Source organism: Lathamus discolor, chromosome 2 (genome assembly GCF_037157495.1).
Source record: "Lathamus discolor isolate bLatDis1 chromosome 2, bLatDis1.hap1, whole genome shotgun sequence".
NCBI classification, from domain to species: Eukaryota; Metazoa; Chordata; class Aves; order Psittaciformes; family Psittacidae; genus Lathamus; species Lathamus discolor.
In genome coordinates, this window is record NC_088885.1 from 107,390,899 (window position 1) to 107,408,920 (window position 18,022).

An 18,022-nucleotide genomic window follows, 5' to 3' on the forward strand; every position below is an offset into this window, starting at 1 on the left:
GCTGAAGTTTGGTCCCTCATGCAAAGCCATGGGGTGCAGGTATCATATGGGCAGCACTCCCTCCTGTGAAGTGGGTCATGTCTAAATACATCCAAATGCGCCATCTGGCATTTGAGTTAGCAGAAGGTGTTGGCTCCCTCTGAAGAGAAAGAATTAGTTGAAAAACAGGAAGCACTTTCCTTGTTTGGGGGTAAAACTGATGGAAATCTACAGCTTTGTTAAGGACTTAATGACCAAATTAGCTTTGGCAAACGAACGCATAAGAGAACAATGCTTAGGGTAGGATAAATCTATCATGTGCAGTACATACATTAGGACTCTCAAATGATTTTTTCACAGGGTGTTTTTCTTATTGTATGTGAAAAACAGATAACTCACTGGTTTTGACAGTTTTCCACCTGAGCTCAGGCTTTCATACTCCCTGGCTTTCCTCCTTGCAGCTTTCCTAACTCAAACATCTAATCTCGACCTTATTTTTTTCTTCAATCCCTTCCCCATATTATCTCTCGTTGCTACAAGTGATTTCATTTTCTATATCTTCCTCATTATTTTCAGTCTCATTTTCAACTCCTTGCTCATGAAGATGTTGTCCAGCCTACTGCCTTCCTCCTTCCAAGTCACATTGAAGAACCAGTGTTCCTTCATTTTCCTCAGCCTAGTCTAGGGAGGTAAATTTCTGAATGGCTGGGATGTACACATGTACAGGGGAAGGAGAAAGAGAGAAAAATCCCCATACAGATTGTGAAGCCTGCTCCCAGAACCAGGCATCATGTTTATGGGTGCAGCCACAACCTTCTGAAGTGCTAGCATCCAATGAACACCGTAAGGTCCTGGCCTGGGATTTGTGGAAGGTTGTAGAGGGAGTTTGTGGTAAGGAACTGCAAGCTGGTCAGGTAAGGATTTTAACCACTGGGACGATATTCATCTGACATTCTGTCATGGTTTAAGCCCAGCTGGTAATTCAGAATCATGCAGCCGTTCACTCACTCCACCCCTTGCTTCCTCCCCTGCCTCCCAGAGGGATGGGGAGGAGAATGGAAAGAATGTAACTCCCATGGGTTGAGATACGAACAGTCCAGTAACTAAGGTATAACACAAACCACTGCTGCTACCACCAATAATAATAATGATAAGGGAAATAACAAGGGAAGAGAATACAACTGCTCACCACCCACTGATCCATACCCAGCTCAACCCGAGCAGTGATCCAGCACTTCCAGGTAACTGCCCCCAGTTTATATACCAGGCATGATGTGCTGTGGTATGGAATACCTCTTTGGCTAGTTTGGGTCAGGTGTCCTGGCTCTGCTTCCTCCCAGCTTCCCCTCCTCCCTGACAGAGCATGAGGCTCAGAAAGTCCTTGGTCAGACTTAACATTACTGAGCAGCAACTGAAAACATTGGTGCTATCAGTGCGGTTCCCAGGCTGAAAGTCAAAACCACAGCACTGCACCAGCTACTAAGAAGAAGAAAAATGATTGCTACAGCTGAAACCATGACACTGCCACAGTCTGCAATTGCTTAGCTTAGAAGATGTAGGAAATGCACAGTGAGAGGCTGATGGCCTGGAAAGGAGGATCAGTAGCCCATTTAATTTTTGTTCTGCTCATATAACTGTGAGTGCTACCAATAAATGAGGAACACTTTTTAAAGGCTGCTAACCTACCTGCTTTAAGAACTTCTGAAACACTGAGTTTAATAAATGATACTTGGGAAGAGGAGAGAGAGTAATCCTATTTTGCTTTGTAAATCAGAGTAAATGTAGAACTTATTGAAGAGTAGCTACCGTAGAACATAAATCTGTTGTTTTTAGTCACTGCTCAGGCCATCACTGACATTTTGAAGCCCCTATGTAACACTGTTGATTGTAACAAATACTGATTTTTTTTTTTTTTTTCAGGAAGTCACCAGTGCTTTTAAAAAATGCATTCAAGAACTCATCTCTCCACAGATGTTTTATTCTTCCTGGAGAGTGAGAGCACCTGTGGACACAACTAGAAATAACCTGAGTTCCCTGGAGAAGATGTGGCCATACTTGTTTATTACTGGCAACCCAGAAAGAGAGAAGCCTGCCTTCTGCACAGTTTGAAGCAAGGAACTGGTCCCTGAGTGAGTAACAAATGTAGCTGTAACTTGCTGCTGCAGTGCAGAGTTTACAGTCCTGCAGCCTGAATAACCATCATCATCACAACATGAGACAGGTTTGGGAATGAGAGACCTGGCAGAGGAGGAAGAGGGCAGATGTTTTTCTTGTCTGGGGGTAAAAATGGGATCCTAATCCCACCCCAGCCCCTTCACTGCTTTTCTCCTCAAGGGGTTTTAAATGTGGAACATTTATCTGATGTAATTGTTAGTGCTCAGAAATTAATGGAAGTGGTTGAGCAAGCATGCTGTCCTGTTAGGTATTAGCTTAATTCACATAGAAGATTTTAAATCAAAATTCCTTAGGCTTTCACCTTGAATAAAGGTGGCTCAGATGAGATCTTTACCCTTGGGCCTTTACAATTACAATTCAGGCTGCCAGTGTGCAGGGAACATAAGAACTGATTATTCCTTCTACCTGGACAATGAAGACTAATCTGCAAGGCAAGAGCTGAAGTGCTATCCTAAAATAAGGCTAGGAGCTGTAATAGTTCCTTCCCCTTGAGTTATTAGCCCACAGGGTAGACACCCAGCTAATCCTTTGGTCGATAATGATAGTCTCAGACAGGAGATATCGGGTTAGGGACCTGTTTCTTCTGCTATGACAGCAGAAGACTCTACTGAATGACACAGGTATAAAATGAATATATATGAGAGGAAAAGTTAGGATGTAAATGTGCAAAATGAAAAAGAGGTGTTCTGGCTCACCTTGGAGTAGTAGAATCATAGAATGGTTTGGGTTGGAAGGGACCTTAAAGATCGTCCAGTTCCAATGCCCCTGCCATGGGCAGGGACTCCTTCCACTAGAACAAATGGGAAATGGGTACACGGATAAACTAGTGACCAAGGGGCTGAACGAATGAGTTGCTTCCATGGCTCTTACAGCTGATTTTCCTAATGCATTTGAAAATAATTCTCTTTGACCTGTGGTGCTCAAATCATACAGGACTGCCACAGAACTCAGTGCTGCCCCCTGATCCTCTGCCTCCTTTTACTTCCCCTGCTGCTGTATTCATAAATCAGTATGGAAGTTATCTGAGCAGGAATCCTGGGCTCAGAGATATCTGGCATTCTTTCTGAGCCCCTTGGAACTTAAGTAGAATACCTAACATCCTTGACTTGACTTGAGCCTTCTATTATCAAGAAACAACCCTGTTTATGGTAATATAAAGGCAAAATGATGAACTGAGCATAATGTTGTCAGTAATCTTGCTCTCAAATTTCATCTGTGTGACCTCATTTGCTTCGTTGAGAAAGCACAAATGTATGTTAGCATCAAACTTGCCTCACTGTGAGGAAAGAAGAGGCACAGGAATGCTAAAAGCTGTTGGGAGTTAATGATTAAGTTGTGGAGAGAAGGGTGATGGATGGTACTCACTCTTTAGCTTGCTGTGCTGATAGCAGGCCACAATCAGTTTTTTTAAGCTTAGTCTACACCTACTCCTTCAACAGGCACGATATGATAGGCATGTTAGCCATACTCTGATGCCGTACTCACATGAGCTGTCAGTATGTACTTGCAGCCTAGAAAGCCAGCTGTATCCTGATTGCCCAGAGAAGCTGTGGCTGCCCCATCCCTGACTGTGTTCAAGGCCAGGTTGGATGGGGCTTGAAGCAACCTGGTCTAGTGGAAGGTGACCCTGCCCATGGCTGGGGGTTTGGAACTAAATGACCATCCAGGTGCCTTCCAATCCAAACCATTCTATGATTCTATCATTCTATGATTCTAAGATTCTATGATTCTGTAAAGGTATGACCCTTTGTGTCTTTTTTGTGCCCTTATTTCACTGAAAGTTTATAGCTGTAATCTAAGCCAACAAAAGCAAAAAAAAAAAAAAAAAAAAAAAGATAAATGCAACCACTGAGCATAAATTTTCTATGTTAAAACCCAATTTCATTGGAGGGAACATCTAAAAATGAAAATACGATTTTCAGAATCTATGTTTAGGGATGAACAGGCTAGATGGGAAAGCTGTGGTGACCTTTCCTCTGTTGGCATGAGTTGCTCCCTATGGTGTATCCCCCCGTTGCACTAATCTCACCTTAAGGATCTCAGACTTTCACCATATTGAGAATGCTTCAAATGAACATATTGTTGGTTTATAAATCCTGTGTGATAAAAATGCATATTTTTTTCTTCTATACTGTTTAAATCCTTCTTCCCAGTGTGTTTTTAAGTAATTTCCAAACAGCTCTTTTTTTCTTGGCATTTTTATCCTTTCTAGATGAAGCTGTTCAAAAGTCCCAAACTTGGCTTATTGCTATTCTTACAAGAGTCAATAGCTGAAGCACTCTGTGCTGCAGCTTTTCGTCTCTTGGAGTCAGTGGATGCGACTACTTGCCTGAGAGGTGCTATAGAAAATCTGCACTTTTTTGATTCATCTTGGGGTAGAAATTTACAATTGCTTGCATTTCTGATAACTGCAGCAGCAAAAATGAAGCTCACATTTGGATGCAGAAAATTTGCTTTGGCCTCATTTTGGAATGTAAACAGAATGGCACAAGCTTGACTGAAAAAAACTACAACACCCTGCATCTGCGTTCCTTCCATACCATTTTACATGCAGTAAATGCAGTCCTTCCCACTGTGAGACAAAAGCAAATATATCAACTAAATTCAGTAATAATTATTTTCCACCAGGAATGTCAGTGTTGATTTTCAGTCAGCACAACCTAACCCAACACCATGCGTAATTCTGCCATTTTAGAGGTATTGAGCTCTAATCAAACTCACTTTTGTGTTAGTAGTAGTAACAAGTAGTTAGATTACCTCTATGCATTCTGAACTCAGCCCTGTCTGAACTTGGCCTGAGACTTCAGCCATTAAGAATTAAACTATTGCCACAAAAAATGATTTAGACTTCTAAGGAAATCCCCCTCTGAGCTGAGGGACAGCTTCCTTTCAAGTGCCTTTTCACATTGGCTTCCAAAGTCTTGTTTACCACATTAAAAAGGAACTGTGTCTGAAATAGGAAGAATGTAGCAAATTAACACAGAATATGTAATTCAAGGGCCTGGTCCCATGGACATAAAACACAGATTTAACCTTATTCCCAGTGAAAAGCTTGGTTTGGTCAGTGGTTTACTCCTAAGAATAATACTCTGCACCTTTTTCTATGTGCAAGCTCAGAGTCCTCTGTTTAGAAATTTATTCTAATTGAATGGAACCTTGATAACAAAGCATGAAAATTTTTTGTTTCCTGTAGTTTGGTAATTATTTAAGTTATAGCCAAATGAAAGAATATAGGATTTTATTGCTATGGCTGTTACAGTGGATTTCTACCTTAGATTATCTCCTAAAATGACCAGTTTATGATCATTCAAAGAGGAGCACAGATTTTTTTAATTACCTCTGATAACAGCTGAGATATTGGCCAGAGACCAAGAATACCTCTTATACTAAGTTTTCAGGAGGGAATGAGAAATCTGTTATAGTTGTCTGGACCAAGAAATTATGTACCTCAAGAAATGATGGCTAGAAATCTGCAGCAGTTCCTCAGAGGAGACTGTGGTGATTCAAGAGCTATGCTCTCCCAGGAAGTTAGTGGTACACTTGATGACCCACCTAAGCACTTCCATCTTCCATTAGAATTTGATATTCAAATACCACTTTTGGGGCACAGGTAATCTTGAGCCTCTTTTGTAAGAAAAGGATGAAGATATAAATGTTAGGGTCCTGACTGCATTAAGAGGGTCTGCAGACTCTTCCCTTCTCACCCAAGGATTTAGTGTCCTGTGTGTTGAAGGACAGCCCTGATACTGTACAGCTGTGTATTCAGGGCCCAGGCTGCTGTGAAAAGAGCTATGTGGGAATGCTGTGAGAAGCCTTTTCAAGGGCCTTCCCTTCCTTGGCTAGGAGCTGCACTGCAGTTTAGACATTCACCTTTGGTTGTTGCCTGAGCTGTGTTGTGGGTATGCTTGTGCCTGGTCTTGTACCTTGCTGATTCTGACTCTGCCTTGCCCACTGGGCTTCCCCGCTTGACCTCAAACCTGCCTTGTCACTGCAGACCTCTCTGCCAGTTTGAACTCTCAGCTGACTTAGGCTGATGTCACTGAACTTGCTCTGCTCTTTGTGTTTGAATAGTGTGGGGCTGCGTTCTTGGTGAGGTCCCTGCTCCTGTCTGCTTTGCTGTCTGTCTTGGTTGACAGCTTCCCTCTCTATGTGGAAAAAGCCACTGCTGCTGTCTGACAGTGAGACCTGTAATGCAGCAGTTTCACCCTAGCACCCTTATTATGAGTAGCGATACTGCACTATGGAACCCTTCAGTACATGAAAATGACCAAGGATCACCTGGTGCAAACAGGAATGGAACAAGGCCCTGTTCACAATGGCAGATCATCACAGGGACACCCTTCCTGTCCCTAAAGCTATTGTCAGTAGCATGGGGCAGAAGTCTGGCAATGGAATTTGTAGCAGCTGAAGCCTTGGTTTTGCTGGAAAGAAACCTGTATTTTGAACATCTGTGTCTGGAGAAGGAGGGAAAGACAGATGTGCATACAAGAAGCAGGAGCCATGAGCTGAGGAAGAAGCCCCATAATGAGTTCAAATTAGATTAAGGCAAACTGACATTTTGGAGAAAAAGAATCCTACTTATACTTACACAATGATTGGTTTTCAATTACCTGTTGCCACTGGGGAATAGTCTCTGCATTTAGCTCTTTGAAAACCTTGGTGGAAGGCAAAAGACAAATCAAATGACAGGAATTATTAAGTAAGGAAGAGCTAGCAAAACAGGAAGCAGCATTATGCTCCAGCATAAATCCATGAATAGTGTGTGTGGTTTTGATTCCCTGATCTTTAAGAAGATGATGTATAACTAAAAAAAGGTAAAAAGATATTATTTTTCTTGCATTAGCCTTGGTATGGTAGCAAACACCTTACATGTTTTTTTTCCAGTGGCCCAGATATGCTTTTTAGGAGTTTTCATCCCTTTGAAGCTGGCTGTTAAAGCTGTCGGTGGCTCTTTGTGTTCGGTTTCCAGCACTTGGGCCCTTTCTCTCTAGGCCATGATATAGCAGTTCTTGCAGTACTCTTGAGGCAGTTCTCACTAGACAGAGTTATGATTAGTGCTAATTTTAGAAAAAGTAAGTCACGCATATAGCTGGGAAATGGTTGCAACCATCTGTGATACATCAGCCACACAAATAAACTTCCCATCTTTCTTTTCTTCCACTAGCAAAGCACCATCAGGACACAAACTCATCCTATTTCATGTCAGAATTTCCAAGCCCTGCTAGACAGCTGAAATTTCTCAGGAACTCTCCTGAATCAAGTGGGAAATCAGCCTGCAAAGCCCACAAATATGGAGTTGCAGCATCTGCAAAGTTTCTGCATCAGTACAGACTAATATTTGAATCAGGAAGCAAGCAGGGCCAGTTGCATACCTGGCTGCATGCTGCTGGCTCGCTTGCTCCCACTTATTTGAAAATTCAGCAGAAATACAGTGCCTGTCTTGTCAGAGACATATCTTACAAAAACCAGTATGACACATGGCTGCAAAGCAAGTTTAGCAGGTAGGGCCAAAACTGGGTTGGGGATTTCCTCCCATATTGTCCCTCAAAAAATCCTGATTCGACAGCATTTGAGCTCTCCAAATGCTCAATGTTCCCTGCTCATGCTTTCATGCCCTATATATGCCACTCTCATGCAGAAGAGAAGAGGGAGCTGCTTGAGTTACCAGGGATGTGGAACGCAATTGAAATGACAATCCTTTCTTTTATATGCAATTTTGGATTTTATTGTAAGACAAATGTGCTCAAACTAACACAGTCATGCACTTTATAAATATTTTAAGCAAATACAAACTGATAATATATTTGTTCATTTTGATTAGATCCTTTACACACATCCAGATCATTAGCTGTGGTGACAAATACCTTAGAATCATAGAATGGTTTTGGTTGGAAGGGACCTTAAAGATTATGCAGTTCCAATGCCCTGCCATGGGCAGGGACACCTTCCACTAGAAAAGGTTGCTCCAAGCCCTGTCCAGCCTGGCCTTGAGCCCTGCCAGGGATGGGGCAGCCATAGCTTCTCTGGGCAACCTGTTCCTGTGTCTCATAGTAAAGAACTTCTTTCTAATGCCTAATCTAAAACTCTTCAGTTTAAAGCCATTCCCCTTTGTCCTATCCTTACAGGCTATTTTGTAAGCCCCCTTTAGGTACTAGAAGGCTCCTCTAAGTTCTCCGCTGAGATTTCTCCAGGCTAAACAGCCACAACTCTCTCAGCCTGTCTTCACAGGAGAGATGCTCCAGCCCCCTTATCATCTTTGTGGCCCTCCTCTGGAATTGCTCCAACAAGCCCATGTCCTTTTTGTGCTAAATGCAGCACTCCACGTGGGGTGTCATGAGAGCAGAGCAGAGCAGAGGGGCAGAATCACCTCCTTCAATCTGCTGGCCATGCTCATTTTGACGCAGCAAGTTCTTTCTTTTAAAATTTAAGTTAATCCTGACGTATACAAGAACAAGAGAGGTAATAACCAAGTCCCACATTTTTTATTAAAGTTGTCATTCTAGCTTTCTCATTCCCTGTCTGTAAATTTACCTACAGCAGCTGCAATATTAGTCTTTATAAGTTTGCAGAGCATTGAAGAAGCTTCTAATAGTGAGCTACAAGAAAAAGAGCTTCTTCTCTTTTCTGATGTGCAACCTGTAGCCCTCCATTAAGCAGGTCAGATTTTTCATCAGCTGCCACGCTCCATTGCACAGCAACACTCCAAAGAAATTTAGCAGCCAAAACTGGGTATTTCTGAGAGTCAAAAATCAAGTAGATTTAAAATTGCCCTAGGGAAAACATTTTGTGAAGACATCGCTCTGGTATATATGATAGCACGGGAGGTTGCAGGTGGCTTCTCTGTTATGTATTGCCCTGTGAAGTGTCTGCCTCCATGGCCCCAGTATAACAATAAGCTCACAGCAGTAATCGAAAGCAGAATAATAACTATGCTTGCGCCAGAGATACCTGTGAAATGGAAAGTAAACTAGACCTTTGGTTTTGGCTTTGCCAAGGCAATCTTGCATGGCATATTAATATATTTCATACTTTGTTGGTACACTTAATGTATACTCCCGAGTACGTCCCCTTCCTTTGGGAATGTCATCACTTAGCAAGATGCTAAAAATGGCTTGAGAGAGGATCTAGCATCACCACTGCACTATTTTTCCCCATGTGCATGCGTGTGTGACAATTTTGGCAGCTCCCTTGGAAAATCTATTATACGTATTTCCTCCAAATCATCTTTCCCCCACCTCTGATTTTTCTGAACCATAGGTTTCAAACTGAATTAGCCCCATATAGGGCAATAACCTGTGTGGGTTCAGGTGAGATAATACCGAGAAAGTATTTTTTTTCTGCTTACTGCAATTGATACTGAAGGTGACAAATTCTATTCCCTCTGCTACTCTTAGCTCAGCAAGTGACCCCAGCCATTTTCAGACACTGAGGGCATCACTGATTCTGGCTTTTTGAATCAGAGCAGGGCAAATCTGGAAGCATGCTAATAAACCCTGCTCTTGCAGGGGGGTTGGACTAGATGATCTTTTTAGGTCCCTTCCAACCCTTGGGATTCTGTGATTCTGTGATTCTGTGACTGAGGAGCAGGACCCTCGAAAAGACTGATAGCTCATATTCAGGTGTCAGAACCAGGTATTACTGGAGAAATAAAAAAGTTCCCCTGCAGACAAAGGGTTTCTACGAAAATTTAGTCCTTATTCTGAGATACTGTCATGCCATGGAAAAGAGATACAGATTTTGGCCCAAAATAATTATACCACTGTTTTAGAAAAATCAAAGTGAAAGCAATCTAATTGAAAATTCTTTTTATATACCCCAAAACTTGAGTGAAAACTATTGCTGATCTAAAATTTTTTGAAAATACAGTTTAAATAGGACAGATCTGAACAGAGAGAGCAGAAAAACCCATCTAAAAATAGCCAGCCACTATTAGCAGTTGCCAAGCATGCCTTGGAACTGCAATATAATTCAGCCTAGCTGGAACAGAACCCTTCCTCCAAACCAAAGTCCCCAGGTGCCAAGGTAATAATGAGATACCTTAGAAATCATACAAAAATAAAACATCAGATTATACCATGGGCACACTGAGCAGGTGCAAAATTAATAGACATTTAGAGGACTCCATCTGAGGACGCTCTCTCTGCACACCAGAGAACAACACTCTGAAACCTGTGTGAATATCTGGCGAACCAGATATTCCCAGAATCAAAGAAGAGTTTGGCTTGGAAGGGACCCTCAAAGGTCACATAGTCCAACCCCCCTTCAATGAGCAGGGACATCTTCACATTCACCACATTTTGTCCATTTTTAGGCAAATTTGGTTGAATGAGTAAGGCAGGAAAAACTTTGAAGTTCAGCAGCTGGAGATGTTTAATGGGCTCTTGAAGAGATGTGAAAGTCATTAAAGAGGTAGGAGTGGGAGAAAAAGTTAAGGGCTCCTTTCCCTAGGGCCCTGTGATCCTGGGTGTTGCGGGGAACTTGAAATAGTAAATGGGAATTTGCTTATAGGCATTTACTCTGAAGGTAGATTTGCTCAGCATCAAGTGCATAGGTTTGTAATTCTCTCAATAGTGACATGTTTTAGTTCCTACTTCTAACTAAAACAGTTGTAACTTATGGAGCTGGATGGGATACACCTAAGGGTACTGAGGGAGCTGGCAGAAGGGCTCACTGAGCCACTTCAGTAATTTTTCAGCAGTCCTGGCTAACCAGGAGGTTTTTCACAAATAACAAGTTATAGGACAATAGGTAATGGCCTCAAGCTGGGCCAGGGGAGGTTTAGATTGGATATTAGGAAAAATTTCTTCAAGTATTGAAACCAGCTGCCCAGGCACGTGGTTGCATCACTATCCCTGAAGGTATTTAAAAGATGAGTAGATGTGGCACTGAAGGACATGGTGTAGTGGTGGACTTGGCAGTGCTAGGCTTATGGTTGGACTCTATGATATTAAAGGTCTTTCCCAAGCTAAATGATTCTGTGATTCTATGATTGCAATTCTGCTCCTGGGAAGGTGTTCTGCATATGGGATGGTGCAGTCCTGGATGTATGTGTAGTCTGGGGAACAAGAGGCTGGGCTGCACCCTGAAGAGAGGGATCTGGGGCTTTTGGTTGATGATAAGCTCAATATCAGTCAAAGTAGGTAACCAAAAGTGCCGTCATTTCCTAGGGCATCTCCAACGAGCAAGTAAACGGAGCCCCTAGCCCAAAGACATCCCACCTGGTCCTAACAGGATCTTTGCCCTTCAGCAGGACACAAATTCCCTGTGAGCTCTGTGTAACGGCTGCCCTTGGGAGTCTCAAATAGCACAAGACACCTATGATTTAGGAACCAACCCTTCAACCTCCTTTATGGTAATGGTGCCATAGACAGCTGCTTCATCATAGACACTTTACACACCTAAATTTAGGTGCCTGAATCACATCTTATAAATGGATTCTAATCCCATCACTAATGCTGTCTTCTTTAGTGAGAGCACTCCACTGCTCCACTTCAGTTCTGATATCTCTACAGCACCAATGTTGCATAAACCATCTGGAGCTCCAGTTTATCTCATTAGTCCATCAGTCTGCATGGGATCTGCATGAAGGAGCACGGGGAATAAAAGAGAGAGTTTGGGAAAGAGTCCAAGATCCAGTATGAGAGCATGTGACTGAAAAGCTAGCTGCAATCAAAGAAATTCAGGAAATATTTCTCTGGTAACAAAAACCCCAGCCTTTTCCTGGAATTGTCCCACACAGTTCATGAAACAAATGAATAGGAAGAGCTGTATCTAACTAACTTGCAGTGCAATAATGTGTTGAGATATGAGCTGTTGCATAAGTTCATTCTAAATGAACAAATGAAGGGATTTGTTATTATTCAGGTATGACACAAGGATTTACCCAATCTGGCATGCTATGCTTTCTTCCCTAGAGATCTATTGGACAGTCACATATTGAATCTTCCAGTTCTCATTAACGGGCAATTTGTGGTTGTGATGCCATATTTCAGTTTAAAGTGCTGCTTCTTGGAAGTTTTCCTTCTGCTGCTCTTATGGATGGGAAGAGCACTTATTGAGGCACTAAGAACTCGCCTGCCACAGCTGGAGGGGAAAGTCCCTGAAACACTTCCTGCACTATAATGAGCTTTACCTTTCATAGCAGACTCCAGCTAGCAGAAACACAACCTGATAGAGAAGGGAATGATTAAATACTCCCATCACCTCAACACCAGGTGATCAGGTGCAGCTGCATGTAGGACTGCTCAAATATAGAGGAATGATTCAGACCTGGGCCCTGTGCTATGCGGGGTATCTAGGCCCTCCTACTACAGCAAGATGTGTCTTACTAACCCAGCTATGTCCCAGAGCAGAAGCAGCAAGTTAGATGGTCTAATTAGCTTCAGCAGTGGCCAGGAGGACTTCGTCAAACAAGATATCTTATCTGAGCTCAGGAAAGTGTCTCCTTGGAGCCGCACCAAAACGGATGCAGTGTCTGGCAGCTAGCTGGTCTGGCAATTCCCAAAGCTATTGTGACTTCCAGAAATGGATTTGGTGGTAGGTATCCCTGTCTGCAGAGGCAGGAGGAGTAGTGGAGCAGGAACAGTGCAGTGGTAAGTTAAGGTGATCAGTCAAGTGTTTGTGGCAGCTTTGTGCTGATGAAGGTCGCAGTGCAAAGCCTTGCTGTGGGACAGGATGAGGTGCTTTCTGTTGACTTGTCCAGGTGTGATATATAACGCTTCCCCAGTGAATGGACAGCATATTTATTCTTTCCCTAACCTGTAGTACCTGTATCTCTACCCCTTTTCAGTGTTCTAAGGTATTCCTCAAAGATCAAGAGATCACAGATGTACCATGACAAGCGTGAAATTCTTCATATAAACCCAGAATTTGTCCCCACTGAAAATTCTGAGTAATTCCTGAGCAGTGTGCAGTAGATGACCCTGCAGGAGCAGGGAGGTTGGGATAGATGACCTTTGGTGGTCCCTTCCAGCCTCAACTATTCTGTGACTCTGAAGCGAGTTCTGAAAGAGGTGGGCTGATTTTGTTCCTGCTGCTGTTCAGTGTCGAGCACTGGCAGGTCTCTGTTACAACAGTCTAAATTTATTGGAATTCTGCTCTTAAAGTAATTAGAGAATGACTGGAAAAAAATAATGTAAAAGAACACATCATATAAAATTTCTGTCACTCCATTATAGAAATCCCAGCAGGTTTGGAGAAACATGAAAGACTTCTGGCTTAGTGAGCCTCAGAACTTCTGCACATCTGTTCATAAATTATTTCTACTTATTATTTCTACCTTTTATTGCTTTAAGACTCTAACTGCTATTGGGGCCCTTCTTAGTCTAAAAGCATATAGAAAAGAAGTCTCTTTGAATAACTTAGAGTTTCCATAGGTGAAGAAGACAAGTGTTGTGTATTTTCTGTGTATCTTCTCTAAATATATGGTGTGTTGCAAATTTAAAATGACTCAGTAGATGGGGCTGGAATTATTTCCAGTTGAACTAAAAGCCCAGTCAGACTGCATATACTCAGCCGGCAATATGTTGGTGGGGTTGCAAGGATTTCACAAGAGACATTTGGAATGGCTTGCTGTGTTGTGCAGATGACTGCATTACAGAATACTGCTGGATTTGTTTTCAACACAGATTTTGGGAAGATTTTTATCACTGCTTGGGCTCTGAGTGATTTCTGAACAATGAATGAGCTTATCAGAATAGTATGAAGAAACTACAAGCTGCAGCTGACTTGTTAATAGTTACACAGCAGCTCCCTCAGCTGTGGTGCTGATTAGCATACAAAGTCAAATGATTTATGTGAAAATGTAATCCTGAAAGTTTCATGTTCAGTTAATTTTTTCAAAATTCATAAAAGCCCCTTATAAACTAATTAACATTGTCAAGAAATGTTATCTAAGCAAATAGAGCTATCCAGGAGCTGGTTTATCTAAGGCATATGACTTGCAGTTTATAAAAAATAGTGAATGTGCTGGAAAAAAGTAGCAGTTTCTCCCTTTTGAACCCCCCCACAAAAAAAAAAAAACAAAACAAAACAAAGAACAACCCCCCCCCCAAAAAAAACCCCAAACCCTAAACCCCAAACCAAAACAAGCCCCCCCGAACTATAAATTCCATAGTATGCATAACCTTCTGTACCCGTGCTGGAATCATCTACCTATTTCTCAAAACTTTCAAAATGCTTGCAATTGCCCCCTACCTCCTGTGTTTCTCAGCTGCTTCTGTGATGCAGCCTTACAGAAGAGCCATATTCCTCATGCTGTTGCCTTCACGCCTACAGTTATTCTCATCCTCTCTCAGCTTTCTACACAGATTTTTTGTTGGTTGGGTTTTTTGCTCATTGTCATGCAAATATAAAAATATATAGGTTCAAGGCCAGGTTGGACAGAGCCCTGGCCAACATGGTCTAGTGTGAGATGTACCTGCCCATGGCAGGGGGTTGGAACTGCATGATCTTAATGTCCTTTCCAACTCAAACCATTCTATGACTCTAGGATTCTATGAATATGGTGGGTCAGATTCAACAGTGAAGAGGAAAGCTATATACGTTTCCTGACATGACGTGTCAATAAATGGGCACCCTCAGTACGTTTCCAGGGTCTCTTGAGAGCTGGCTGGAGAGCAGCAGCAGTCCATCATGCAAAGCAATGGGGACAGGAACAAAGAGAACACTGACAGGGTCCAGCCAGTGCTGCCTCCCAAGGGAGCAGCTTTGGGCTCTCTGTGCACAAATGCTGCCACTTTTGCCTGACAGCACAGAGCTGGGGTACAGCTTGGAGGCACAGGGTTAGGCTGGGTCTCCTGCGCTGAGGAGACCAAAAAAGTGAGGCAAAATGAGGAAGTGACTACTGTCTACATGGCTCCTGTCTACATGAAGATTTTGTTATGCAGCTTGTGGCACCAGAAAGCCTGCGGTGTGAGAAGACAGGGTTACTTTTTCTCTGCATGATTTTTCTATAAAACTTCAAGAAACTCATCGCTGGTTTTTAATTGTACTGTTAGAAAGAATCATGGGGCAAAGAAACTACAGGCAACTGGATTTTTCCTTCTGTGTATTTTCATTTATGCTGAAGTAGAACAAATCATGGATATCAGCTTAGACAAAGCTGATATCCATATATAAAAATAGCTGCACACAAGAAAAAGTTCAAGACCTGTATTTCAGGCTCCAAAAATTTCAGCACAAACACATTATTTGAGTCAGTATTTCAAGCCTTTCCCTCTCAAATGGCACTCCTGATTTGTGAAACATGCAGAGAGAAAGAAGGCCGGGATTTACTTATTGTTGCTAATGAGCTCTTTATTTGAATTATTTTTTAAATGGATATTTATTAAGTTACTGTCAAGAGAACTTGTTTGCCCTACTGTTCCAATGAAGCCTGTTTGTTGCTTTATGAAACTTTGCAAAGAAATGCAATTTTCTGTCCATTTCTGTCCTCTTTATGGCAGGAGTTAGCTTCCATCTTTTTTTTCCCCCAAGTTTCATGAAGGCTTAACCGCATCAATATTGTGAAAGTTGCCAGATGGTGTTTTTGCAGGTACTATTTATGAGTTGCATTTAAATTACAGTGTACTTAGACCTTGAAGAAATTATTCTTTTAATTGGGCTGTAGCTATTTTTAAAAGCCATGTTCAGCTCCAAAAGCCAGCAAAACCACTGAAATTCTTTCTTTAACTTATTCAGCCCAAACGTTAAAAATGATCCTGGAAGAATCTGATCCTGTACAGAAAATCCTGTAACAACTTTTGTGACTAGAGTAAGGTTGAAGCAAGTGAACAAACACTTTCCCAGAGCTAGGCCTGTTCTCCCCTAATCAAATCCCTTTTAGGGCTCATTCTGAGACTGCATCCCATAACCCTGCAAACCTACATGTTCTCAGAGTATGTTACAATGTCAGTTATAACATGACTAATTATAGGACACTTGCAGTTCAATTTTGTATTTGCTTTAAAGTGTATTTTAGCCAAAATGGGCAACAATTTTGTGTATGAGAGCCAGATATCCTCCAAATAGGCATGCTCATATGTATGCTGAGATACCCGCAGAACAGTTACTAAAATGTGGGTTTGTCTGTCAACGGTTCTAAACCACATCTTTCAATTATTACTGAAGTTAAAAAAAAACAACATAACAAAACAATGGTGTGCTATAAATAGGACTTTTGGATAAACTTTTGGCATCCAGGATTACGTGACTTAGCTTCTCACTTCCAACATCTGCTTTAGATTGATTAGCAGAGGTATTCAATACTAATTATTTTGAGGTTTAGCAGCTATGTAAAACATAACTGTGAATTTTGATAACTTCATGGCTCTTAGCCTTCAATTTCTGAGCTGTTAGTAACCACAAAGCATTTAGCTGACACTTGGTGCTTTATTAAATTTAAACCATATGCAGATTTGAGACAATGTTCTGATTTTCCTCCTGCTTTCCTTCCATTGGATTATTATACAGTTTGTACTGCTTTACCCACTAGTGGGTGAAAAATGTGTTAGTGACCTGAACAAAAACCAGCCACACAGAACTCTATATAAAGTTGACATCGAGAAAAATAGCTGCACACAAGAAAAAGAGCAAGAGCTTTCAAGTGCCTTACTAATAACTTTTATACCTCTTCCAAAGCTCAGCACCCTTTATTTACAGTGAGCAGGACTTGGCATCATTGCCTGCCTACTGCTTCTCTCCAGTTTAAAGCTCTGAGTCAGATGCACCACATCACTTTGCGACAGCTGGCTGTCAGACACCCTGCGGCTCATCAGCCCTGATGGCAAAAATGACAATGGTACATACAAGGGTGCAATGAACTTGCTGTCAACAAAGACCAGAGGCACAGTAAAACAATAAGTTTACGGCTTTTGCCAGCTGGCAAAAGTAAGATTTTGTGGGACTTAATGCATATGGATGTGGAACAAAACAAAGCAAAATGATACTGTTCTTGGGTCTCATCTAGAAAAGAGCCAATATGTTTAATCAGTACAAAAAACTGTAGTAGGACTTAAAAGTAGTAGAGTTCACAGGGATGTCAGAACCTTCTTCTTTAGCAAGTACTCACCAAAGTAAAGTGTTGCTCTGTGTGGGTCACCTAGTGAAGTATGAGCTTCTGAGGAGCAGATCCTTCCTTTTTCACTTGAGTTCAGCAACATGTCTTGTTTCTACTGAGTATCTTCATATAGAAGCTTGTACATCCTGCTTCTCAGTGGCTGCCCTTGAATATGTAAGGGTTCTCGCAACAGAAGCATATTTGTGAACAAGGAGTCACATCCCTGTCCCCAGTATGGCTGGTGATGAAAGAAGCTATTTAGGACTTTCTCTGCTGTTGGAACTGTTATGGAATGCAGATTCAAATACTGCTTCCCATCTGTCCTCAGGAACTGTGGTTAGTTTAGCACCACTACCTTTACAGTCATCAGAGATGGGTATGACAGAGGTTGACTCCATGTCAACAGTTGCAATATCTGAATGTCCTGACTGGAGAATGATGCAAATCACACTTCATGAAGAGAAAAGTGGGTGTATGGAGTGAATCCTTATCTGAGTGAGGTAATCTGTGTTGCTCAAATACAAGCATCATTGCATATGGAGAAACTGCAGCTAAAGACAGAAATAACCAGAAATAAAACATTTAATATTTATACTATGTCATAGCTCTGACGTTCAATAGAACATTACAACTCTTTGCAGAAAACCATGTATCTTCAGAATGATTATAAAATGAAAAGAAAATATATTTTAACTCAAATGAAAGCCCTCAAATATATTTAAAACATATTTTTAATATGCATCATTGCTGATTAAGACCTTGTTTTCCTCTAAAACATAGCAAAAAGTGAAGTATAATTAGATGTCATGGAGCTGTGATTGTTTCAAATTC

General features: G+C 41.6%; 1 long non-coding RNA gene across 1 annotated transcript in view; it reads left to right on the forward strand.

Annotated features, from left to right (window-relative positions):
* LOC136008559 (uncharacterized) overlaps window positions 1–18,022 on the forward strand; it is an 81,876-nt gene that overhangs the window by 42,874 nt on the left and 20,980 nt on the right. Inside the window, exon 2 of the long non-coding RNA XR_010610138.1 lies at window positions 1,900–2,108. This is a non-coding gene — a long non-coding RNA (uncharacterized LOC136008559). The remainder of the gene's footprint in view (window positions 1–1,899; window positions 2,109–18,022) is intronic.